This window comes from Cervus canadensis, chromosome 3 (assembly GCF_019320065.1).
Source record: "Cervus canadensis isolate Bull #8, Minnesota chromosome 3, ASM1932006v1, whole genome shotgun sequence".
Taxonomy (NCBI): domain Eukaryota; kingdom Metazoa; phylum Chordata; class Mammalia; order Artiodactyla; family Cervidae; genus Cervus; species Cervus canadensis.
In genome coordinates this window covers 66,332,032-66,356,953 of record NC_057388.1, presented here as the reverse complement: position 1 = coordinate 66,356,953, position 24,922 = coordinate 66,332,032, and the positions used below count along the sequence as shown (strand labels likewise).

The 24,922-nt window shown below is 42.2% G+C and overlaps 2 long non-coding RNA genes across 3 annotated transcripts in view; one reads left to right on the top strand and one right to left on the bottom strand.

Moving 5' to 3' along the window:
* LOC122438474 overlaps positions 1 to 24,425 on the top strand; it is an 84,932-nt gene extending 60,507 nt beyond the window's left edge. Inside the window, exons 2-3 of the long non-coding RNA XR_006268565.1 lie at positions 17,130 to 17,284; positions 24,297 to 24,425. This is a non-coding gene — a long non-coding RNA (uncharacterized LOC122438474). The remainder of the gene's footprint in view (positions 1 to 17,129; positions 17,285 to 24,296) is intronic.
* LOC122438475 lies at positions 2,162 to 24,503 on the bottom strand. Of its 2 annotated transcripts, none has more exons than XR_006268567.1 (3): positions 24,396 to 24,503; positions 4,477 to 4,546; positions 2,162 to 3,331 (listed from the first exon to the last, which is right to left on the bottom strand). It is a non-coding gene; the product is annotated as an uncharacterized LOC122438475 (long non-coding RNA). The 2 variants fall into 2 exon arrangements; XR_006268566.1 differs by lacking the exon at positions 24,396 to 24,503 and adding an exon at positions 5,777 to 6,052.
* Positions 24,504 to 24,922: the final 419 nt, after the last annotated feature.

Here is a 24,922-nt window from a genome sequence, read left to right as displayed (position 1 = left end):
CGGGGACCACCCAGAGGGCAGACAGAGAGCCCTGGGGCTCCCCGAGAATTTGCAGAAAGGTCAAGAGTCACTTGCTCTGACCAGTTCACTGAAAGCATCTCAGGGAGACCCAGAGGAAAGGTCACCTTACGATAGTGACAGGGCACAGCTTGAGGGGGAAAAAGAGGAGAAGACAGAAGAATTTCTTTCTTAAGTAGCAAAAAGTACATCTGTTTCTGGCTCAGCTTAGACTTTCGAGTCTGATTTTTATTTCAATGGCATTTCCTTGGCTTTTCCCACTCATGTCTAAATCACAAAATGCGTCCATTGTGCACTTCTGGGCTTGTGTATATGTGCCACGAAGCACAACGCTGGAAATACATTTTCTCACTTCATTAAACATTGCTTTAAAACAGCATCCAAATGTCCGCTCCCCTCCGCAAGTTGAGAGGGGATTGTGTTACTCCCCCGACCCCAGTGGGAACAGAAGGAACACCTAAGTCACAAGCTGTGATGTTTAATATTTTTCAATTTTGCATGTTAGACTTTCCAATCTAAGCATGGAGACAGGCTGGTCAGCCCAACCTCTAGGTAGAAGTGCCCATATCGTGTTGGGGACATGCTATTCACTTTGCAACGCTTCCAGCCTCACTGTAGCAACTGAAACTGGCCTGACCGCCCCCCACCCCACACCCCACCCCCGGACCCCCCAGGAGCCCTCTCTACTTCACTGAGTGAGGTGCTGACTCCATCTCCCACAGGCAGGCCAGGACGCATTCTGCTGACTTAAGAAGATGCCACGTAAATTAGAACTCATGTAACCATATGGTTCAAACCTGCGGGTCATATTTTATACACGAATGACTATGACAGGCGGTATTTTTGTGCTGACAAGTTGTATTTCATCCATGTTTACTTAGAATTCCATGCTATCATTAAAAGCTGAGCAACAGAACTTTATCATATTTGTATGCAAAAGTTTGATTGAGTTTCCTTCTTATTAAAAAGAAGAAGAAATCGCCCAGGCAGCTTTTGCTTCCTCCTTAACTTACTATCCATGTGTTGGGTGGTGGGTTCAGATGTCCTGACAACAGGAATTTAAAAGAAGTCCTAGAGTCCTGCCTTCCAGATTGACCAGTCTTGAATGTGCTAAACAGTCATCTTATGTGGGTTCTCAAAATAGAAATTGCATTAGTGTACCAACCATCCAATGCTGGACAACCTCTGTATGTTTGCACACACAGAACCAGTTGACTCAACCTTCTTGCTTCTACTTCCTCTAAAGTGGTAAATAAGAGAATCTTCAATGCAGTGATTAGTAAACTCCAAAGCCCTTTCATTGAGAAAGGAAACAGTAAATCCAGTTGGATCATCCTGTAGCCTCCGGTTCTTAGAAAACAAGCCCTAGAAAAATACCTCTCAAGTTTACTAAAATTTTGATTTTTCAGTAATTTTCTTTCAATGGACATGTGTCCTTCCGTTTGAAAGATGATATGTAATTACTACCCAAAAAAGAAAGATTCAAAAATTACAAAGCAGAATTTCCTGTCATCCCTTACTCAAGGACAAGCACCATTAACATTATGTTGTATTTTCTTATAGTCTTCTCTACATGCCTGTTTATTGTAACCTCTGTGTGTGTGTGTGTGTGTGTTAAAAGGGATAATTAATAGCTGTGTTCAGTTCTAACTTAGAACAGATTCAAATACAACTTTACATATACAAATTCTCATTTAACATTTTAACCCAGGAAGCATTTTCTACATGATTGTAAATTTCTCAGAAATACTCATTTTTAATGGATGCAAAATAAGGAATGCATTTTAAAAGTACAATTTCTAACTCTGTTAGGTGCTGTGGGCCATAAATGTAGGAACAAAAACTAAATGTAGATTCTTCTGAGGGCAGTGATTTTTGTCTCTTTTTATTTTGGGCAGTAACCGTAGTACTTAGACTAATGCCTATTCCATGATAGGGGCCCTTTACTGAATAAGAATAAGCATGGGTGACTTTGTGGAGTCCTAAAGACCACATGTGGGGTCCTAGAAGCCTCTAGGACCCTCTCTCCCAGCACTGTGTCCTGCTTTGCCATTAACTCATGCTTTATGGTGATTGACAAGTAGCTACTCTGTTTGTACTTTGATTACTGCTATGATATGTTGCTAAGACACAAGAGTAAATACATGATTCATAAAAATAGCAATAGTTTATTTTAAGCACCTGTTTCTCATTTAACTCCCTCACAAGCATGTTTTGAAAACTACAACGAAATCTAAGAATGCTTCAAATTGTTTCTCAAGTTCTTTTAGAAATTAGGAAAAATGCAAATTACAATAAAGCCATCTCTGTGAGTCTCTGATCCCCAAATATTGAAATTTGTTGGACACTGGGCAAACAAATAAGAAATGGATTTAGTTTAACACAAAAATAAATTATAAAAGATATATTACTTTGTTTAGCTAAAAGTTTTGATGCCCAAGAAAGCAAGTCAAGGCCTGCCCTGGAAGTAGTTGTGTAAAGTTCTGGTAAAAGTGGTATCTAGCTAGGATCTAGGGTCTCATCCCCAAGAATGAAGGCAAGATTAGTGATTTAACCCAGAGGGCAGAGAACGGGATTCATGGAAAATTTCAAATATCAGTTGGGCAGAGTTGAAAGGATATCTTCTGAAATGATTGTTTTTAGTGGAAGGACCCCATGAGCAAAAATAGGGGTCCTTTTGCTTATCTGGGCTTCCCTGGTGGCTCAGATGGTAAAGAATCCACCTGCAATGCAGGAGACTTGGGATTGATCCCTGGGTCTGATCCCTGGGTCAGGAAGATCACCCAGAGAAGGGAATGGCTATCCATTCCAGTAATCTTGCCTGGAGAATTCCATGGACAGAGGAGCCTGGTGCTAGAAGCCACCATTGAACTTAGCCTTGTATTATACAGAGTAATTCTTAGTATACTGTATGAACATACTGTCCTACTTTTTTTCTTTTTTGCTCTTCCAAAACCTAAAGATATATACCCTTATTAATGTCCACAGACCTACTATATGAGCACAATTCGACTTTGAAAACAAATATAATATGGGCAAGGAAACATAATATGTAATTTAAACACAAAAAATATAATATGATGTGGGCAAGAAAAATATTAAAAATTTTAAAACATTGTCATTACCATTTAACCTCTTCCATCAGCTCTGTTCCAGGGAAAGATGCGAGGACATACATTGCCAGTCTCTCTTCTCTCCCAGCCCAGAGCTAGACTTCAGACAGCAGAGTGAGTTTCTGAGGCTACGGCAAAGGTGAACAAGAGATTGAAAGTTGGAGCCCCTCCGGGAAGGCTGAAGGGAGTGGGGAGATATGCTGTGATAAAGAAAAGGAGATAGAGAAAATTTTGAGCTTAAAAATTTATCTTTAATTATGTGGAAGGATGTTGATGCAAGAAGAGTGACCTCTTTTTCCCATCTCTTCTGGGGCAGGTCAAAAGAAAATGGACTTAAGCTGTAGCAGAGCGGGTTTAGGTAAGACAGAAGAAGGAATTTCCTGAATGTGGAGATCGTTAAAAACTGGAATGAGTTACTAAGGGAGTCTGTGGACATTCTTCCTCTGGGGAACATTTAAAAATAAGATAAATTTTCATCTGTCAGGGAGGGTTTAGAAGTAATCCAACCAGAAGGCCTCTCAAAGCATTTTCCAGCCCTATAACCTGAAGGCCAAATTCCCTCCAATTTTATTTCTACAGTTAACTAGACGTGAGATGGATGCCTGAAGCGGAATTCAGAGTTTCAGATACAGCAACTAAAGCCTATTACCTTTTGTTCTATAATAAGACACCACTTTGCATAAAAGACTAAAGTCATAATCCTTCCTGGAAATCATATCGAGAAAAACATTCACAATTCAAAACTTGGCAAATTAGCTATTGCTTAGACACCTTCACTCTCATTCTCAAGAATACAAAATACCGTGCCCTCCTCTATGCCCTTTTGTTCCCTTTGGTCTTCCGAGCACACCTCTCCAGCTTTTAAGTTTATCTTTCCCAGACAGTCATTCCAAATATTCCATTTTACAACTAGTCAGTTTCTTCAAACAGTCTTTCGAAACCTAACCAAATATTTTCCCAGCAATTATTTGGCTAAGTTTCAATCTGAGATATACCAAGCTAAAAAACAAGCTTGCATTGTGAAAAATTCTACTCAAGCACATTCCTTTCTTTTCATTTTTCCTGAGTTTTTAATCAAGCCAATCGGTGGATTTACACACACCCTCTGAGGATGGAATATCCTGACACTGTGGAGTGCTCATATAACACGCTCTCCTGTAATTTTCCAACTATGATTGAGTTCCATGGTTTGCCTTTCTTTTAAATGCTTCAAGTCTCCTTTGTTTCAGGAATTTTAAAGGGAATTGATCACCAAGCCCTCCTCCCGTGATCACTGGTACTCCCTCCTCTTCATTCTTAGCTTCACTTTTTTTTTTCCCTTCAATTTCTCCCACCTCCTTCTTACCGTCTTATGCCAAAGCGCTTGTCAAAAGTTCCCTCTGAGTTCTGCAGTCCCTTTGTGCAGCATGATCTCTCTGAAATCAAATGTGAAGAAATGGAATTCAGTTTAGGTAAGAAAAGGAGAGACTGGACAGTGGAAAAGGAGAAGAGAGAGGTTTCAGCCACTCTGAACATCTAGACCAGATGCTTTCTCATAGTCATCTCTTAAGCAGAGAGAAAAAGGCCCTCAAAGAACACATTTGGTATGTGTCATGGCAGGATTTGAGCCAAAAGAGATATATGACCTTCTAAAAAGACAACATGAATTTATTCATAGGTTGTGAATTAAAGTAGATATCATATAACTCACAATATTCACAACACCATCAAATGTCTGCTTCACTTCTGGTTCTAAATTCAGGTGACCAAATTATAATAATCAAAATAAAATCATCATTATTTTCACTTCTACAGAAGCTTGCCAGAGAACTTGGAGTCTTGGTGGGGAATGGCATCACTTTAGTCTTTACACACCATGAGGAAAGTAAAAGAGGTGTGTTCTCTTCTTGTATATGTTGGGGGAACCAGGAACAGCCTGATGACATAATCCACTAAGCGTGGCCAAAGTCATCGCAAGGTATATAAGTATCCGTACATAATATGTTCTTCACCAAGGTCCCTGTTAGGATAAAATTTATTTGTATAGCCAAATAGGTGGTAAGGTGTTTTGTTTTTTTTTAATGTGTTCATAACAACATACTAAATTGAGCTGATGAATAACATCCTTCCAACAATAAAATGCATCATTAAATATTTAACACGCTGAGAGAAGCTTGATCAATAGCAGCCTGTTTTCTTGGCAATAGTTGCTTTCATCAGCCTCTCCAAGTCTATAAGCTCAAGGCTCTATCCAAGTTTACCTGGAGAGGTAACCACACACCTTCTCCCCACCCCCACCCCCCCCCACCATCCTCTTCAAACTACTCAGAGTTCAACCCTCCCTTCTCAGATGGAGATGCCAGTGGGGTTAGGGATGGGGTAGAAATGGGAAAGTCATAAAGGATCCTTTGGATTCATTTCACCTCCAGAGACCTACACCCTTCTTCACTCTTTACTGGACACTCAGGGGGCAAATAAACTGTACTAGAATATTGCACATTGGATGGTGAACCCGGCTCAGTTAACTGGCAGTCCAGTCCTTCAGGGAACAACCCCTGGACTAACCATAGCTTTGCCCCCTGAATCATTGAGGAATTAACATGAGCACAGTTCCTCCTTCTGACCCACCACTTCCTTGCCCCCATTCGTCCAACCACCACACTCACCATTTTAGACAAGAATCTTTCTTTTCACACATGATTTGAGCCTTTGCCTTAAACCTTTTGCCTTCTGACAGCCACCTAGTTCTGTCTTGGTCCCGCTACTCCCTGAGATAGAAACAGTCCAGCATCCCTGCCCACAGAAGCATGTAGATAGATCAGTCAGGGAGATTCTCCCAAAGCTTGGGTACCACAGAGCATCAGGTTCTCTGCTAAAACTTCTAGCAACAGAGTGAAACAAATCACCCCTTTGAACAAAAAGCTCCAAAACTAGAAGGAAGAGAAAATGAAAGCTGCAGATCTCTGTAAATTATATATTATCTGTGCCTGGAATGCCCACAGGGGTCATGAATTCAGAGACCCCAACAGCAACAACAAACCAATATCTGACACCTTATGCTCCTAACTCATTACAGCTCTGGGAGTGAAAAGTTGGAGAGAAAACCAACCAACAAACAGCAAATAAATTATTCAAAAGAGGAAAAGCTTTCATTATTTTCTTGAGTTTTTCTTGAGCTTTTCCCAATAGTTTCAAAACTGGCAGAAAGAGAAGTCCTGTCTCCTAAATTATCCATTGAATTCAAATTATCTCTGGTCTGGGACTGAAAGGGTTCTTTGTGCTTTTATGAACTGGACTGAAAAGCACAGACTCTCTCAATCTTAACCTTTCTTTTCTTCCTGAAATGTTATAAAGAAAAGCAATAGGAAGATTTAAATCACATATCAACTAAGAGATTAGACGTTTTATTTTAAATTAGCCTTTCAAATTAATGAAAACTCTGTTCTTTACGTTGAATTGGGAAAATGTTTTGGGAAAAAGTGTTGGCCCTTCTCTCATACTAAAATCGGACTATGTTCTCTCACACTTTATTCAAAGATGGTTGCCATTGTGCTACACTGAACTGTGTTGTGTTGTGCTTTAGTCACTCAGTCATGTCCAACTCTTTGCGACCCCATGGACTGGGGCCCGCCAGGCTCCTCTGTCCATGGGGATTCTCCAGGCAAGAATACTGGAGTGGGCTGCCATGTCCTCCTCCAAGGGATCTTCCCAACCCAGGGATCAAACCCAGGTCTCCTGCACTGCAGGCAGATTCTTTACTATCTGAGCCACCGGAGAATCCCATACTGAACTGAGCTGGTGCTGAACCAATTCTAGGCGTATAATGAATGTGTAAATCTACCTCATTAGCTATGAACTCAGTAAGACGCCATGCTCATCCTCATACCCACAACTTCTCACTCATAGTGAGTGTACAATAAAACCTGGTGGTCTCTGTGAACAAATGAATGGACAATCATGTCTAAATCACTAAGGTTCTCTCCCTCCTAACCCCCTCCCCCCACTCCATATCAGTCTTCACTGAGAATTACTCCTCATCCATTTTCTTCCCCTAAGACATGTTAGTAATCAAAGGAATGCACCGTACTTTGAGAGTTCTACACATTCTGTTTCTTATTTTATCTGAGAAAGAATGTACTGAAGAGTCCTCCCCACCGCATGTGGATTGAATTTTCATTCTCTTCTCCTCATTTCCACCTTTCTTTTATTTCTGTCTCCATCAGAACATAGCACTCAATATGCTACAGAAATAATTTTCTGCTGAATGAGGTTCGGCCATAAGTCAAGGGCAGATTTATTAAGGCCCCTGCACAACCTGTTCCCCAGCTTACCATCAACATGACAGCTTAAATCTTTGATCACTGTTACCCGTAACCCCTTCAGTGCTGAGCAGTCCTGACCTACATAAGCAACAGCCGCTCCTGGCATGTGAGTGGTGTTGAAAATGGTTTTGAGCCCCACAGATAGGGTGTCATCACCAGAACCCAGGGGATCGGGACCTTCCACAGATGGTCAAGGTATCTCCCCTCCAATGCTCTCTACCACCTGTCTCTGCTTCCAGAAGCTCACTTCATTGTCACCGCAGCCAGGCCCTATCATCTACTGCTTCCTAGGGAGCCAGGAACACTCCACTGAGGTTCATGTCCCCTGGATAGCAGTCATATTTAGTGAGTTAGTTGGGTGTCCTATGAGAGACCCTGTTTGGTTTTGGTTTCTGCTTTTTAATCATTTTACTTTTCTGTGACTTATCAAACATCTGGCACCATATCAATCAATCTTTTAAAAAAAGACTCTTGGATCAGTCAGGTGGTGAGGTTATATGGTGCTCCAATGATTACTTTTGCATGTAGTTGGATGTCTTCACATATTACATTTTGAGCACTTTGGTTACCAACACACGCACATATTTTCCCTTCACAAAACAGCACCGGAAGGGACCACTAAGAAATTAAGCTACTTGCACAAGTTCAAAGGCTCCTGGGAAGGCTCCTCCATTCATGCTAACCTGAGTGTCAGGTCACCAGGTACACATACCCTTGTTTCAGCTCTTTGATCTACATTTGCCCCATGGATTCCTTCCAAACAAAGGAGAGGTATTGTTATTCCTCTCATGTGGGTAGCCCTTCACACATATCAACATTTTCTTCATGCTTATCTCAGTAGAGTCGCACCTTAATTTCTGTAAGTGGAGGTTACTGTCCTCATTTTACACATGAGAAAATCTGAGTTATTCTGAGTGACATACAAATGTAGGTAGCAGACTAAGACCTTACACACAGATCCTCATTGGAGGCATAATCTCCTCATAAATAACACATTAAGAAATCCCCACAATGCTAAATAGTTTGGGGGGAAGGTTAGGAATAAAATGGCTTCCCTAGTAGCTCAGCTGGTAAAGAATCCACCTGCAATGCAGGAGACCCCAGTTCAATCCCTGGGTTGGGACTATCCACTGGAGAAGGGATAGGCTGCCCACTCCTGTATTCTTGGACTTTCCTTGTAGCTCAGATGGTAAAGAATTCTGCCTGCAATGTGGGAGACATGGGTTCGATCCCTGGATTGGGAAGATTCCCCTGGCGAAGGGAATGACTGCCCACTCCTGTATCCCTGCCTGGAGAATTCTGTCCCAAAGAGTTGAACACGACTGAGTGACTTTTGCTTTTATGAATAAAATATCCTATTTTAAAATATATGCACAAATTCACACTATACAAAAATGTATGAAAAGGATAGGAAAAAATGATGCAAATATCCCAAAGCTAATCATGCTGTCATTTGGGTGTATGTATCCTTCCAGCCTCTTTTCTACAAAAAGATATTGTTTTTTCAAGATCAGATGCTTGTCTGTTTTATTGAAATCATCTCACAAAGGCTCCTTGAGTATATACCAACAGGAAGGACGGATTCAACACTAAGTAAAGGGGGGTTGTTTTGGTGAATGAGTAAACTCAAGCATTACATTTCTTTCTTAAAAAGCAGTTTTACTGACATAGTCTTGAGTTAACATTCAAGATTTCTCTTCCCTCATTTAACTGCTAATACAGAGGGCAGAACCTGACAAACTCCTTTCGAATGATGCAGGAAATGTTTGAAGGCAAAATGTAAGATATGGACTAAAGACATAAATTAAACGTAGAGAATGTACATTATAGGTGATGGAAAGATTCAGTCAGGGCACAATGGTCCGTCAATGTTTTCACAGGGAGGGGTAGGCCCTCCAAGTCTCTGTTAAAGGGCTCCCTAACTTCCCTTGGTGGGAGATAAAGAGTGGCAGGAATTGGGGTGGGGAACAGGCAGGGAGGAAGAGATAATATCTAAAGCAAGCTTCCAGGAATGGAGAGACTTTCATGAAGAGAAGCAGAAAACCATGTTCAAACAGAAGAAACATAATCATCATGCATTCATCGACCACGGTATCAGGGTATGTTCCTATAAAGCTGCAGTGACTTCTAGAAAAATAAAAGATTTTCAGAAACCTGCCATGGAGTGGCATGATCAGAAAAGAGCTGGCCAGCAAAGCTTAGATAGGTGATACATCTTCTGTTTTTGTTTAGATAAACAGAGTTCCTGCCCATGCCTAGTTCTTGCCAGAGACAAGAGAAATAAGAATCCATTTTTCTTTCAGCAGAAGATTAACTGTGCATCCACTGACTTGAGGGTTAGTACGGTCCTTGGGGCCTCACAAACTCTGCTCCAAAGAAAAAGAAAACAATACAGAAAGTACACGAAGAGCAGAGGAGAGTGAAATCTGCAGGAACCAGCTCGGTGTGGTCAGGAAATATAATGAAACATTTGTCAAATACCCAGAAAGTTGAGTGTTCTTGAAAGATCTTAAGTGTTTCCTCCCCAGGGTGACCCCCATAAGACAATGTGCTCCTGTTGGGATCTCATACCGACCCTGAGGAAACAGCCCCAGGCCCTGCACTCTCTCCTCACACTAACACTTAGGTGTGTCAAGGGCTGCCTTGTTCTCCTGGCAAGTCCTCAGTTGTTGCTAACAACTGCAGTACAAGGCCATCCACCCAGCTCACTTATGGGAATATGGGATATTTTCATTTTCCACTAAGTAATCTGGGGGATCTTCCTAGCAGAGACATGTACATGCCCCCTTATTGATAACATCTCTTCATCTCCTTCTTGGATCATTTTACTTAGATGTAGCAATGATTTCAGGCAGGCGTTTCTCTTAGAATTATGGGATATTTGGCCATATCTACTAACATAACAAACATTTTTTAATCTAGATGCTTTAATGTGTCATTATAATAATATTGGTCTGCTGCTGCTGCTGCTGCTGTCGCTTCAGTCATGCCCGACTCTGTGCGACCCCATAGACGGCAGCCCATCAGGCTCCTCCATCCCTGGGATCCTCCAGGCAAGAATACTGGAGTGGGTTGCCATTTCCTTCTCCAATGCATGCATGCACGCTAAGTCATTTCAGTCGTGTCCGACTTTGTGCGACCCTATGGACAGCAGCCCACCAGGCTCCTCTGTCCACAGGATTCTCTAGGCAAGAATACTGGAGTGGGTTGCCATTTCCTTCTCCAAGTATTGGTCTACTATTCCTTAAAGTTAAGCATTTCAAAGAAATATTTGTGATTGAATTTGGTCCCATGAACTCTTATATATGAAAAGAAGCTGGCTATAAAGGATATACTTGAAAAGCCACTTTCTCAACATTTCCTCCAAAACACCGTAAGTGCCACAGTCAAAGTATGACAGCCACATTGAAACAATGAGGATAACTGACAGGTTTGTGTGCATGTGTATTTTCTTCCCCCAGGCTCCAAAGTTTCTGAGCCTTTGGGAGCCTCCAGGGACAATGACTCTGCTTTAATAACTGTGAAAAGCTATTGAACTAGCAATAAAAAATATTCTCCACAACGGAACAATATGATACTTAATAGCCAGCATTCCTGCCAATCACAGGACATTCACGAAAAAGTGACTAGAGTTCCTTTAGCAACGGGACTGCCCCCTTGTAAAATCTGAGTGCACAAGAAGAGGGTTTGGCGAAGCCGAAGGGCTCCACAGCTGCATACCATGATTGAGACTGTATTCAACTGCTGTATTTATGTAAGCCCAGAAGAAAAATCTCTCTCCTGTTTGAAGAAGATAAGCTAAAACATTAGGGTTGCATGCTAGTGACCATGGCCTCTACCACGTGTATTTTTACTTTTAAGTCCGTCAGACATAAATTAGAGCACATATTCTATAGGTCCACTAAGACATCCCAAAGTTATGTTGATGGACAGGTTTGGCAAAATAGTCACTCTGAAAGAAGGTGATTTTTTTCTTTTAAGTAAAAGGAAGGAGCACAACAAAAACAATGCCTTACCTTAAATAAATAAGAAAAGAAGGTAAATGCTGTTTGCTCAGAACTGGGAAGTGCTCCCTTTCCGGGAAGTCATTAGGCTCCAGTGAGTAGCCAAAGGGAGGTGAACCTAATGACCACTCCAAGAAGGTTAAGAACCATGCTCTCTCAACAAGGAATCCTTTTTTTACATGAGACCAGCTGACAGCCTGATTTTGGCAAACTGCCAGGCTCTGGCTCTGTTTTTGTAAGTGCACATTACATGGAGGAGAACTGGTGAGCAAATACCCCAAAGTTAAGATATTTAGGAAAAATCACCATACCAGACTGCTGCACCACATCTAGAAACCTAAATTAAGACAAATGGACAGAAAAAGCATGAACGGTCACTTCAAATGCCACCTAATGGGAGAACCCAGTTACACGGAGGTAGAAGTCATAGCAAAACTTTTGTTATTCTTTGGCTGTGTCCCATTACTTATTCTTCAGCCTCTGCTTAATATGAGGTGGGATTTGATGAAACACAGATAAAATTTTAAGTTGGTTGTTTTCCAAACAAAGGGGATGAAAAGAGAAAATTCTCCTGGGGACAGGGTGAATTGGCATAAGATATTGAAAAGGCATACTGTGTTCAATATTTTCCTTGACCTTTGACTCTTTGGGCTGAAGTATGACAGTTCCACAGGGCTCTGAGAAAGTTTGCCAAAGGAGGGATTCTAGGAACCGTGGTGACAGAGCTCTTCTCTGAATGTGACACTATCCAGGTTATTTGTAGATTGTACACGGTACACTTCATTGATGAAGATGAAATCTTCCCTGCAAATGACTAATCTCTTCACTAGTTTGTGGAGTGAGGCCCACACTCTAGCAATGGTTTCTTTGTAAGCTGTAAGTCCCTTAGAGTCTCTAGTCTCCCCAAGAAGCCTCCTGTTTCCTCCATCTTAACTTCCTCACAGCACCCTCATGCCTGCATAGAGCAGGGTCTCTATAAATGGTAACTGACAGTCCAGCTCTCCTTCTCAGTAGCTGAAGATGCTATTAGCTTAATCACATGAAATCACTTTTTTCATAGGTCAAAATGATCAAACATTGGCAAGTTCACAGCTAAACCCAATACTTACTATCCCTATAGTATTAGCTACTTCATTTATTCCACAAACATTTCCTAAGAGGCACTGTGTACCCACCATGTAGCTAAACTTTACTTTAAAATGAGGGAAGAGCTGCGTGCAGTAAAGAGATTGCCAAAGCCAAGTAGTTAGTTGAAGAATAGCTAAACCTAGTTGGTTAGTCAGTCACCACTCCACTGTAAGAGAAAGAAACCCAGCATAAACCACCAGAAGCATAATGTAGTTCACAAGCTGGAAGTTAAAGAGGGAATTAATTTTTGGCATTGGGACTCAAGTCAATTGGGACTCAATAGCAACATTCTGTCCTTTTGTCTGTATCTCTCTTTCCTTCCCCCTACCCTAACCCTCCTCCACTTCTTCCCCCTTCCCTCATTCTTCTTCTTCCTCTTCCTCCTTCTTCCCTCTCCCCATCTCTCTACCTGTCTCTCTCTTTTTATATGTTGCCCTCATTCTTTCTTATCATAGGATACCTTTATATACAAAAGCAAAAGGCCCTAAATGTGTCCCAAGGCCCGCAGACTGACTATCTTGGAAGGACATGATTGACATTAGTTAGGTCACCTACTCAAGCCTTGGCCCAATTCCAGTGGAAAAGAAGACTGGATTCAGCCAGGTTTAGGTCATGGGCTTGCCTCTCAGGTCCTATGTTATAGGCTGAACGTTCATGTCCTTTCAAAATCCATGTGTTGAAACCCTACCCAGATCTGACACTGCTAGCAAGTGGGCCTTGGGGAGGTAATTAGGATTAGGTGAGGTCATGGGGGTGGAGCCCTCATGATTGGGATTAGTGCTCTCAGAGTCACAAGAGAGCTTCCTCTTTGCTCTCCACTGTGTGAGGACAAGAAGAAGTCAGTCAGCAGCCAGCAGCCTGTAATCTCACTGCGCTGGCACCCTGATCTCAGACTCCCCTGCTTCAGAACTGTGAGAAAAAAATTTCTGCTGTTTATAAGCCACCCAGTTCTGTGCTCTTTTATTACAGTAGCCTGAATAGACGGAGATAGCCAAGAATGAGGTTCAGTGATTAACAATCCACCAGAGGCATCTAGGATAAAGAAGCAATTTCCCAATGGAAAGAGAAAGGGGCCAGACAAGACCACTGATGCCTAATATTACCTTTCCAGTCCATCTCCATGTGCCCACCATCCTATCTGAGAACACTAAAACAATTCACTTGCTGATTTACAACTATGTCCTCACTACAAAGTTGATATTCATGAGACTGAAAGACCAAACCACTACTTACTCTAATTTGAACCCCACCCTCCCCCACCCCCAGCAACAGGTTGTTTGGGCAGAGTGTCAGGGGTGAAAGTTAGTGCTATGAGAGTTAGTGCATCCTTTGGCTGTGCCAAATGGCTTTGGTCTCCACATGAGCCAGTTAGTTCTGACCTGTATCATGCCTGTGGACTATCCTGCGGCCAGGTCAAACACAGTCAAGGTTCAAAATCAGGCATTTCTTATTTCACATTCACCAAACAAAGGTGGGGAAGGGGAGCATCCATGCAAACCCACCACACCCAGGCAAACCTGCAAGGCGTGAGAGCCAGACAGCAGGCTGGGCTGATTTCTAAAACAAGACGAAAATGATAGATGCTTCAAAATTGACTTGTGGAGGACCAAAGTTATCAGAAACTGAAGCGAAAATAGTTTGATTCTGCTGGTTTTCTTGTTTCACATTAATAGGTACACAGGAGACTCTTTATAGGAAAGAAGACCAATAATTAAAGTCATATATAGATGATTAATGAATACTAACTCAATTAAACTGAATTAAACTAAGGGTTATCTGACCTATCACTAAGGTGGCTAGTACGCAGAGTTGGTGGACCTTGCTGAAAGGAAAATGGCAGATCTGGCAACAATTAGAAAGCAGTGGACACAGCATCCCAGCAGAATCTGACTGTGGTTCATCCACCATGTGAGACGGCCTGAGAACACCCCAGGCTGGGCCACGGGAGGGGTCTGGGTTTTAAGAATGCCCTCACTGAGCAGTCATACTCTTCTGAGTGCCCTGCTAAGAGGCCTTCTCCAGTTTCAAGACTATTTTCTTAACAGACGAGGCCACTTTAATATCCTGCCATGGCACTTAGCAGTGAAGATCAAGAGCAGCCTGGGGGAGACCCAAGACAGGTTTAATGAGACCAGTGTCAAACATCTTGAAAGAATACAACCCTCAAGGTTCAGGCCCAGCACTTTGGAGACTGCAGATAAAGAAGAATCCACAAGGGGCCTTCCCTGGTGGTCCAGTGGTTAAGAATACTCTAGTTCAATCCCTGGCCAGGGAACTAAGATCCCACAAGCCACAGCTAGACAGTCTGTGCACTTCGATGAAAGACCCTGCATGGCACAATGAAGACCTGATGCAGCCAAATAAATAATAAATAAAGTTTTAAAAAAAGAAGAAGAAGAATGCACGGGGATTCAGAGGGCAAGGTGCCATCTTGGAATCCTCAGGAATCCTTCCCTTCCAGGTGAGTTGCTCACCAGAGAGCTTCTTCTGGAAGGTTTTAAAAACCCACTCACTTACCAGAAATTCACTGCTGCCAGCCTTGTTGTTGCTGATCAGTCACTAAGTCGTGTCCAACTCTTGTGTCCCCATTCCCTGTCCTTCACTCTCTCCTGGAGTTTACTCAAACTCATGTCCATTGAGTCAGTGATGCCATCCGTCTCTGTTGTCCCCTTCTCCTCCTGCCCTCAATCTTTTCTAGCATCAGGGTCTTTTCCAGTGAGTTGGTTCTTTGCATCAGATGGCCAAAGTATTGGAGCTTCAGCTTCAGCATCAGTCCTTCCAATGAGTATTCGGGGTTGATTTCCTTTAGGATTGACTGGTTTGATCACCTTGCTCTCCAAGGCACTCTCAAGAGTCTTCTCCAGCATCACAATTCAAACCATCAATTCTTTGACACTCAGTCTTCTTTATCTTACATCCATACGTGACTACTGGAAAAAAAAATAGTCTTGGGCCACTTTACATACCAACAGAACAACGAATTGGAAAATGAATGGTGGTGGGAGGAAATGTAGGATGCTACTATTATTGATGAAGAATGCTCTTCCTAACCAATTGAAACTACCCCTTGAATTATTAACATAGGCTGCACACAGTAGAACAAAATAATAATAAGTCGTAACCTTACATGGGATTTATGATGTGCCAGATGCAGTTCTAAGGGCTTTCTGTACATGAACTTCACTCTATGAAGTGTGCACTATTATCACCCCTACTTTATAGACAAGGATCACACCTAGTAAGTGGCAGGACCAACTTTTGAAAACAGGCAGTTCATCACCAGAGGCCATACTCTTAACTGCTATAACCACTACCCCATACAGGGGATTTTTGTCTTTTTTTTTTTTTTTTTTTGTCTTTTTAAACAAGCATCTGCATAGAAAGGGCTTCCCAGGTGGCTCAGTGGTAAAGAATCCACCTGCCAGTGCAGGAGAGGTGGGCTTGATCCCTGTGTCGGGAAGATCCCCTGGAGAAGGAAATGGTAATCCAATCCAGTATTCTCACCTGGGAAGTCCCATCAATAGAGGAGCCTGGTTGGTTATAGTAAATGGGGTCGCAAAGAGTTGGACATGACTTAGCAATTAAACAGCAATGTATATAGAAGGTATGTGAAATGCACCTAGCATATACTATTCTTATTATACCAATAATAAAATGTCTAGTCAGCATACTATAATTAATAATTATCATTACTGGGATTATAATTTCAAATAACTAATGGGAAAGGTGATCTGATTTGACTAAAAATCATATAAGAACTAATGACAAAGGAATCAGACCTGCAGGTTGCCAAGGTTCTGAGCCTGTTTCCAGCCTTGAATCACTGATGGACTGATTCACAAACTCATGCCTTGTTTCCCTCAGCGCTGCCTGTACAGACAACTCCTCCGGCTTTTTGGTAATCTTGTTTTGAGATCTTCAAATGAAACTCCAAGAGTGCTTTATTGCAGAACTGGCACTAAAGTTGCCAAATGTTAAAACAGTAAAACTTGTTCAAAGGAATTTCAAACCTAAATCAGTCAACAACAAAAAAAATTAGAATGAATTTAGCATTATTAACCAGACTTTCAAATGTGGCTTTTGGTTGCTTCCATATACAACTCTAGGAAGGAAATTGTGTCCCTTATAGCATCCATCCAAGATAAAAAGTTTAGCAGTCGTCTGAATGAAAACCCAGCTGGATATATGTTTAACAAGAATCATTTAAGTATGAAGGCTGAGAGATGTATTATGACCAATATGTGAATGTCGTATCCACCCACCATCAAACCACAGGACTGACTGCAATTGGAACTGAGTGGACATGAGGTTTTGGTTAGATGTGGGCACAAGCAAACCAACTCTGAGGTGTCAGCACCAGGTGACAGGAGCAGGACTTATCAACAAGCTGCCATCTCCCTCTCATCACCCACCAACTAGAAAATGTGCAGGAAAGATAAAAACTGTTTGCTCCTAATTGTGCTTTAATAGACTAAATTTGGGGACTACTGGAGCAACAAGTAGGATTTGGTTCATTTTTGGTTTGAGGTTTGTGCATGTGTTTATTTGCTTTTTTTGGCATGCAGGATCTTAGGTCCCCAACCAGGAATTGAACCCGAACCCCCTCCACTGGAAGTGCATAACCTTCATCACTGGACCACTAAGGAAGAGCGACTTTCTAAGTGCCACCTATGGAGAATTTGGAGGAATGGAGTCTTTCCTAAAAAAATTTTCAAAAATGGTAAGCCTTTGCTTGCAAGTTTTCATGTAGCCATTAATTTTAAAAACAGAAGCCATGGCCTCTTTTTCAATCTCAGGCATAAAGAAAAAACTGTTTCCCTTGTGTAGACGCCTCCTGTGTTCCCAGCAGTGCCCCAGACATGATGTTTGTCTTAGGCTGAGGGAAGGGAAGCCAGGCAGAAAGTGAGCTGAGAAGTGGCTTTTTTTCTACGTGTGGCAGATCATTAATAATCAGTGAAGGATGGACTCAGGAAGCCTCCAAGCACATATTTCTAGGATTGAAGTTGAAGACTTCATTAATATTCTAGTGGAATATTGTTCCCATGAAGTTTTCTAAGGGCCGAAAATCTCACCCAGAGTGCCCTGTCGGCAACGAGAGGAGCAGTGAGCTCTCAGGCAGCTCAGGGACCTTGATCAGTGAAGATAAGAGAACTGTGTTCTCTGCCCGAAAGTAGAAATGAGCTGTTTCACTTGGTCACTGCTAACTGGTTCTGGTTGAGTCTCCTTGACTCTCTCATCTCCCATATTGTGGCAAAATGCTGAAAATCTATTTCTTTGGAAAATGTTTAGCTTTGTGAACACAGAATGTGCCAGTTTATCTTAACCATACTCTGAACTTCTTCAGCTTGACAGAGTATATCAGTCTGTGCCAAAGGCCTTCTAAATTTCAGTTTAGTTTGTCTGTATGCATGCATGCTAAGTTGCTTCAGTTGTGTCCAACTCTTTGTAACCTTATGAACTGTAGCCCACCAGGCTCCTCTGTCCATGGGATTCTCCAGGCAAGAATGCTGGAGTGGGTTGCCATTTCCTCCTCCAGGGTTCCCGACCCAGGGATCCAACACACGTCTCTTTACATCTCCCGCATTGGCAGGCAGGTTCTTTACCACTAGCGCCACATGGGAAGCCCTGAGTTTGTCTAAATCCAGTTTATCCCTAGAGGCCCAACACACAGATAAGAGAAAACAGTGTCTATAAGGGAAAGTGTTAGTTGCTCAGTCATGTTCAACTCTGTGACCCCATGGACTGTAGCCTGCCCATCTCCTCTGTCTAAGGGATTCTCCAGGTAAGAATACTGGAGTGGGTAGCCATTTCCTCCTTCAAGAGATCTTCCCAACCCAGGACACAGATAAGAGAAAACAGTTATCTACATTTTGGCTAAAGAGAGAAGGAAGGAGAGAAGAGGGGGGACTTTCTTATTAACTGAAGTACCAATGTACAGACACTAAGTGTCATGAGTGGTCCCAGGAACAGTTAGGAAATGGACACCCCAATATCTAAATCTGAACTTGGGGTGAAAAGCGGGGAAGAGGAAGACAGAATCAGTGCTAATCTCTGCTTGTCTTGGGAATAGTGTGTTAGGAGGTGGAAAGTAGCCCATCAAAGAAAAACAAACAAACAACAACAAAAAGTACTGGAGAGGAGGCAGAAATCCCTTTATTTTATGCAAAATCTCCCAAAGAGAGGAAAGCAAGCAAGCAAGTAATAGATAACATGCGCAAGTTTAACCTGGAGCCAGAACAACCCTCAGAGTTGAGACCCCCCAGAATTCCTCTCCTGCCAGCCCCAGGGCCACTAGCAGGCCACTCATCTAGGTCAGTGGGTGACTTTCCCACCTGGACACCTAGAAGTTCAGCCCCAGGTAAAACTATCTGTGTGGTGTTTTGTAGCGCTCTGATGAGAACAAGCCCTGCTTGTTTAAATCAATGTCTCCATGCCCTCCATCTCATTTCATCCCATTCTCATCCTTCTCGTTTTTTTGTTGTTTTTTTTTTAAGCCCTTACAGGGAACGTCACCAAAATATAAAAGATCAATAGATCATTAGGGTTGCTAATGGTGGACATTTTCCATGTGAAGCTCTGAATCAACAGTGAACAAAAGCAACTGTTCAGAACCCTCCAAAAAAAAAAAAATTGCCCAGTAATTTTAAGTTAATGGGCAAGATTAATGGATTGTCATATAATATGAAGGGAAAGTATTAGGGTAAAAAAAAACAAACCCAAGTGGCTCTACAAAATTGGTTTGGAATTGGAGTCTACCTGAAGACCTTTCAGCCAGAGGATTACTGTCTGTGGTGCTCACAGCTAAGCCGTGTATTAATTTGAAAGCCATGCCTTGTATGGATACCCAGCACTTAGTGGTTGGTTTTATGTTAAAAATGCTTAGTATGAAACCTGTGCTGAAAGTTTGCCCAAACATCTCATAGTTGATTGCAAACCCGAGTGCCTGGGGGCTGTGAGCCCACACCTCAAGAATGCTGGTGATTGGGTGACATTTTGGCTCCACACCTGGGTTTGTCGAGGCCTCTTAGCGGCTGCTGGGAATTCGTCCTGCCTGGGGCCCACCGGTCTCCCCGTCACCCCTCTGACAGATGAAAACACAACGGGGTCTGTTGCCTGACTGACACATTCCTCTCCTGTCTGCCTCTGAAAGGACTTTATTTAACCGTCCTGGAGTCGGGCTTTTGAGTGACAGATTGTGAAGGGTAAAAGTCATTCAGTTCCATTAAGCTCTGTAACTGCTCTGGAACAAAACACCTTTAAAAAAAAGTGTCGGGGGAGAGGGGGAAAATAGAGCTGTGGAGAGTAGGGGCATGAGCTTTAGGGAGAGAAAAAGGGGATTCTTTTCAGGTTCAAAAACAATCCTTCTCTTTGCCTCTGTCTATCAATTAGGGCTGCGTTCCCAGAGGGAATACGGGCCCGGCCTCATTGGTGTCATTCAGCTGCCAATCTCCTGACAGGGACACCAAAGGGCCTCATGTAGCGCTGCGGAAACTGTCTGTCAGGCCATCAGCAGCTGCTATGACGACATCACCTCCGTTTTTCTATGTCTATTATAGAGAAAGGGGGGTCGGGGTGGGGGCTCACCCAACAGAGCCTGAGAGTCTCGGCTCCAAAGCTCATATTTTCCTTTTCCAACCCCCACGTTGCCTCCATCCCAGGGTGAATTTCTTCACAAAAACAACGCCAGATTTCCTTGCCTGGCTGGGCAACGGGGGTAAATAATAACTCAGCAGCTGAGGACATGGGCTTGGGTGTGAGAACGGGGTTCTGTTTCTGGGAAAACTGAAGTCCTGACTGAATACATTCAATGACTCTGGTTCAAATGAGTCCAAAGAAACTGGTGAAAGGTGGCTCAAGCCCCTGAGAGACCTCGGGCCGAGCTGTGTGAAAAGCCGTGTGGCCTCCCCAGTGGTTTCCTGCCAAGCTTTAACCTTGTTTGGGTTCCTGTGGGTTTCATTCCCCTGTGAGTTCTGTTTGGAGGCTGAAAGCTTCAGTGGGGCTCTAAACACTAAGCCAAACTCAGCACCAAGCAACCACTTCCCACTCGTCTGTTTTTCTGCCTCATTCGTTGCTTTCCCCCGAGGCCAGACTCATAGACTGACTTGGGCTGGCCCCAAAGATTCCTGGCCACAGTTGATCACTCTGAAGACCCAAGACTATGAAAGATGGGTCCCTGAGCTTTGTGACTTGACTGGGAAAAAATCTCCCTCCTCCCCCTGACTGTCTCCCTGCTCTCCCCTCTCCCGATTCTGCATGAGAGCAGGAAGTGAATCAGAGACTCACTGGCGACCTGCAAAGATGCCTGATGGCCTTTCTGTGGCTTGGGATGGCTGCTGTTTCCCTGGGAGCCTTTTCACATCACAGGGAGCTACTTCCAAACAGTAACAACAGAACGGCACTTCGTACCAAGCACGGCTGCCAAGTGTCACAGCCGGGCTTGTGTTGCAATACTTCTGCTTCATGTCAGGAAGGAGACTACAGTACTTCCCGGGTTCCACATGAACCGTACAAAATGTTTAGCCAAACCCTGTAAGAACATGTACATAAAGTTGTCTCCATGCTCTCGGGGCTGTGATGTCTCTTTTCTGTCACTTTTTCTGTCATTCTGAAAGCTCCACTGGGGTCCTGCACTTCCTGATCGTAAACTCCACCAGGGTGGCTAAAACCTATTCACACAGCAATACACTGGTCTCTGGCATCTAGATGCTAGACCTCAGATATCTGTCACCTCCATGAGGACCATGCCTGGGGAAATTCAGAATTAGCCAGACTCTTGGCACCAAGCATATTTGCAGAGGAGCAAATGGACAGGATAATGAGAGCGAGAAGGAGACTAACTTGATCATAATCTTCCTGCTCAACAGCCTCAAGAAGACACGTTCAGGAGCCAGCCCTTTGCCATCTGCAGCAATAGAACAGCAGCAGCCAAGGGAAGCACTAACAGTTCACTAATGAGTGAATATTTCCAAATTGTTTTGCATGTGAAATGGCAACCCACTCCAGTACTCTTGGCTGGAAAATCCCATGGACAGAGGAGCCTGGTAGGTTACGGTCCATGGGGTCGCAAAGAGTCGGACACGACTGAGCGACTTCACTTTCCTTTTCTTTCGTTTCATTGTGGCTGCTGCACATTTTCATTACTGAAGAAGAGAGGAAACCAAGCTAAGGGATTGGACAGAGAGGTAGAGATACACACATCCTGCAGGCATCCCCCAAAAGCAACTTCAGCTATTGGATCCAAAGATGTTGGAGCATTTTGCTCAGGATGAATTATCTTGAAAATACCACTTGGAGTAGCCTCCAGCAAGCAGATGCCTGGAACTCCTGGGTACTGGATGGTAGTGTGGATTCCCATCATGGGGCTCCACCTCACAATCCAATGTCCTGAAAACCCATACCTTCTCTTCATGATTTTTCTCAAGGACCTCAGATCCAGTATTGTAAGATGCTCACATTTCTGGCTTTACCATAGACAGTGGTTTCCAAACATTTCTCAATCGAACACCCGATTGCATAAGATCTGAATATGGAATTGTCTGTGCTGGAAAGACAGCTCTTTGTTCACCACATTCTCAAGGAATTCCTGACTGTTTGTACCCACCTTGGATTCTACATAGTACTCTCTGGCCTCATGCTCCAACATCTATAATATTAGCCACTGTGCACTTCTTGATTTTCTTTATGTGTGCTAGCAAAAACTAAACGATCCTTTGGGCCCTCAATAGCAGTGAGGCTGCCTTCCTTGCATATGATATCCATTGGCTAGTACATCTTTGAATTGTTTATTCTTATATTTTCCCATGACTAGTTATACTGGGGATAACCTTAAACCAAATCTGGTACAATTCAATTTCAATGCAATAAATATTTGGAATCCAAAGCCTATTTAGTCTTTATCTATAAGTTCAGACAATTCACTCTCACCAATAGGAGGGGACTGCCCCAGTTACGAATTAGTACTCCTTTTATGTCTCCTTCATAGACATAAAAGCACAATCAAATCCATCACAAATGCCCCTCTTCCATCTTTCATTTTCAATTTCATGCAAACCATGAGGCTTTATATGTAGGAGGCACTTGATATATCTTTATGTAAGAAGCATTTGATATAAAAAATACCAAACTCCTTTCCCACACCCCAACGTGGGAAAATTCTAAAACAAGAAATATAAATGCATAGCATGTCACCTTGGGCTGATGCTTACTTCTTTTAGTCTCTCTCCAGAGGTGCATAGGAAGTGGGGATTTGAATGACCACCCATAATCTTCACTGATGCCAAGCTGGTGAGCATGGCTCCAACACATTGCCTGGGATGTCACAAAGTTCTAAAAGATCACATAGATCCATATTCAAAGGTACATAAAACTCCATTATTGTGAAAATTATCTACCACTTTCTCAGCTACACATCCAGCTCTCCTGATACAATAGAAAACTTTGAAGGAATTAGGATACAAAAGTGTCAGAATAACCAAAAATAATTGACTTTAAAAATCCAATATATCAGCTTTAAGTAACAAACTTACAAATGAGAAGTGTATTCTTAGCACTTCAAAGAAGCATTTTGCAAAAGCTCATTTGAAAAAATGAATAGAACTACTCTATTAAAAGTACAGAGACAGCTGTCAGATCCCAAAATAGTAATAGGCTAAATTTTTCCAAGTTGAGAACTTGCTCCTGAAAGGTTGTTGCTGGGCTGTGAAAGACGCCGGGATTCTTGGCATCCGGAGGAGAGGAATTCAATCCGGGGCCAGTGATGAGGCTTGATCGCTCAGAGCTTTTGTGTAATAAAGTTTTATTAAAGTATAAAAGAGATAGAGAAAGCTTCTGACATAGACATCAGAAGGGGGCAGAAAGAGTGTCCCCCTGCTAGCTTTTAGCAGTGTGTTATATACCTATCTGCAAGCTGTTAGTTAGAGAAAGGGGGTGTCTTAAAACTCAGAGTGGCACCAGGCCCCTCACCCACAACATGCATTTCGAGCTAACATTGGCACAAGGCGAGTCATCCCGGGCCATAAAACGATTGACATGAATCTTGAAGTAAGGCAGGTTTCCAAGTAAAGATACAGTTTCGTTAACATAGATTAGGAGAACAGTGTATGAGTAAAACATACTGGTTTGTTGAGCCTTTATTGGTTCTTGAAAAAAGACAGAGTCTAGGGTAAATACACAGTTCATTAACATAGCTTAAGAAAAGCATTTCCATAAGAAAAACGCATTGGTTAGCTCAAGGCTTGAGAAAAGTTAAGTTCTGGTGGAAGCAGGTGTCTTCATGGCAACACAGAATTTTAAGAGAAACCTTTAAAATTTGTATAGAGAAGGGAAAAAACATCTGACACTTGCAGCCTATTTCCTCCATTTGGAGACTCCCTAGGCTTCCTGCCTGTTACCCTCTCACTCCTCAGCAGTGATTTAGAATAAGGATTAAAGATACACAGACACACTAATTGTTCTTTTTTTTTTTTTTTTTTTACTCTCCTAGACCCTCTGGACTATAATATAAAATGACTTAACTAGAATAACCATTATCTAGAAGAAAACTGTTTTTTTTTTAAAGGAACTTAGCTAAGAAAAGTCAATCTAAAGATAAAATTAACCCAAGTTGAGAGAACTGAATATTTCATGGACTATAAATTTAATCAAAATATTTAGGGTTTGTCTTGTTTCTTTATATGATAGACTACTTTAAAAAAAATTATGCCCTTTAACTTTCAACACCTGTTTTTTCTTAGAGACAGAAGGAGAAGGAATAGAAGAAAATAGGATAGAACAAAGGAAGAGGTAAGAAAGAAAGATGGTTAAACGTGTTACTAAGTTTAATAATGACTCACCCCTGAAATGTCCATTCATCAGCTGCGTTAAGAAAGCCACAGAGCCCAAAAGATGAATGGGAGCTGTAAGAAAGCAAGCCAGTCACAGATGACTTTCTTCAATCTGTTGACATTTGATTAACATTTGAACTAAGTAACGAGAAAAGGTTGATCTTGTTCCAAAGTGAAGTTGGACATCATGGTGCTCCATTGCCTGAAGGAACTTGTCACCAAACAACTCCTGTCCCATCATCTTTTTTTCTAACTTTTACCCTTTATTGCTTTTTATGTGTTTAGAAACTGAAGCACTTTGTACTAAAATGCTGTTTAATCATTTGTAAAAAGAAAAGAAAGCAAATTCTCCCAAAGCACAATGCCTTCTGCTGTCCTGGGAAAGAGTGCCTTTAATTGGAACCAAAAGTCTAGCATTGTTTGTATGTTGAAAATGAATGTATTTCATTCAATTTCATGCTTTTTTATTATAATTTTATAGGGAGTAATATTAAAGAATCTTTGGCAGAAGATTTTTGTTTTAAAATGTGGTTCCA